The sequence below is a fragment of the Hemicordylus capensis genome, chromosome 1 (assembly GCF_027244095.1).
Source record: "Hemicordylus capensis ecotype Gifberg chromosome 1, rHemCap1.1.pri, whole genome shotgun sequence".
Lineage (NCBI taxonomy): Eukaryota > Metazoa > Chordata > Lepidosauria > Squamata > Cordylidae > Hemicordylus > Hemicordylus capensis.
Window position 1 is genome coordinate 169,157,836 of NC_069657.1, and position 2,167 is coordinate 169,160,002.

At 43.9% G+C, this 2,167-nt stretch overlaps 1 pseudogene; it reads right to left on the reverse strand.

Annotated features, from left to right (window-relative positions):
- Positions 1-807: 807 nt before the first annotated feature.
- On the reverse strand, positions 808-1,117 carry LOC128340055 (60S ribosomal protein L37-like; annotated as a pseudogene).
- Positions 1,118-2,167: the final 1,050 nt, after the last annotated feature.

A 2,167-nucleotide genomic window follows, 5' to 3' on the forward strand; every position in this document is an offset into this window, starting at 1 on the left:
TCATCTACAAATTAGGCCACCTCACTGCTTACCCCTACTTCTAGATCATTTATGAATAAAATAAAAAGAACCACTCCCAGTACAAATCCCTGGGGGACCCCACTTCTATCTTCCCTCCATTGTGAAAACTCTCCATTTATCCCTACCCTCTGTTTCCTGTCTTTCAACCAGTTAGCAATCCACACATGTACTTGTCCCCTTATCCCAGGCATTCCCAAACTGGCCCTCCAGATGTTGTTGAACTACAACTTCCAGCATACCCAGCCACAAAAAATTGTGTCTAGGGATGCTGGGAGTTGTAGTTCAGCAACATCTGGAGGGCCGCAGTTTGAGGATGCCTGCCTTATCCCATGACTGCTAAGTTTCCTCAGGAGTCTTTGATGAGGAACTTTGTTGAAAGCTTTTTGGAAGTCTAGGTATACTATATCAACTGGATCACCTTGATCCACACACTTTTTGACACTCTCAAATAACTCCAAAAGGTTTGTGAGGCAAGATTTGCCTTTGCAGAAGCTGCGCTGGTTCTCTCCCAGCAGGACCTGTTATATTTGCTTTACAATTTTATCCTTGAGGATGCTTTCCATCAATTTGCCTGGAACCGACATTAAGCTAACTGGCCTATAATTTCCCAGTGTTGGAAGTGTTGTTATCTTTTACCAGAGAGAATTCCCAGCACCTGGATTGCCCCTGGATCCCTTTTTGAAAATTGGTGTTACTTTGGCTACTTTCTGGTACAGAGTCTGATTGCAAGCTATATATTTTAGCAAGGAGGTCGGCAATTTCACATTTGAGTTCCATGGCTCAGACAGTTTTATTTGAATCCTTAAGATGAGCTGGATGCTGCAACAGCAGCTCTCTTGGGCTTTGGAGCTGTTCCTTCATGGAATCCATTCCTGAATCTACAGTAGAACTTTTCCAGATGCCTCATGCGCCCAGTTCCAGTAGTATTGCGCCTTTTGGCCTTAGCACTCCAGTTATACTTTCTCTTGCGTTTAGCAGGATATCCACATTTCCAACAGGTGGACTTCTGGAGGTGGTAGGCCTTGGAACCACACCGACGACACAAAGTGTGTGTCTTATTGAGGCGCTTGCCAAAGAAGGATGTTCATTTCATCATCTTCCTTCGGCCACAAGACGAAAGAGAACTAGTTCCGCCCCCCAACTTCCTCTCCATTTGAGTTCTTTGAGGACTCTTGGATGGATGCCATCCGGCAATTTGCTAGTTTTCAGTTTTTCCAGACAGTTTAGAACATCATCTCTTGTCACTTCTATCTGACTCAGTTCTTTAGCCTCCATCCCCGAAAAGCCTGTTTCAGGAACAGGTATATACTCAGTAACCTCTGCCACGAGGACGGATGCAAAGAACACATTTAGCTTCTCTGCAACCTCCATATCCTCCTTAATAATCCTTTGCACTCCCTCATTGTCTAATGGTCTAACTGCCTCCTTGGCAGGTTTCCTGCATCTGATGTATTTAAAGTTTTTGTTATCCCCCTTGATGCTTTTAGCTAAATGTTCCTCAAACTCTCTTTTCACCTCCCTTATTGTCACCTTGCATTTCCAGAGTTTGTGTTCCTTTTTGTTCTCTTCATTTGGACCGGCCTTCCAATTTCAGAAGGAAGTCTTCTTCCCTTTTATGGCTTCCTTGAAATTACCTGTTAGCCATGCTGGCATCTTCCTGGACTTAGTGGTACCTTTCCTCCTTTTGGGTATACGGTCTAACTGGGCTTCTAGTATTGTGGTTATGAGTAAACTCCATGCATTCTGGAGCGAAGTGACTCTCCTGATTTTCCCTTTCAGCTTTCTTTACACCATAATCCTCCTTTTGGAGAAGTTTCACCTTCTGAAATTCAAAGTATCTGTGTTAGACTTCCGTGGTGATTCTCTCCCCACATGTATGCTGAATTTGATCTCACTATGGACACTGTTCCCTAAAGGGTCAGTGACACTGACATCACACACCAGGTCCTAGGTACCACTCAGGATTAAGTCTAATGTTGCCTTCTCTCATGTTGGTTCCAAGACCAACTGCTCTATGACACAGTCATTCAGCATATCTAGAAATTGGACCTCTTTTTCATTACTGGACTGTGAATTTACCCAGTCTATGTGTGGGTAATTGAAGTCATCCATTATTAGGGGTAGGGGTAGCAATCAGGTGGCCAAA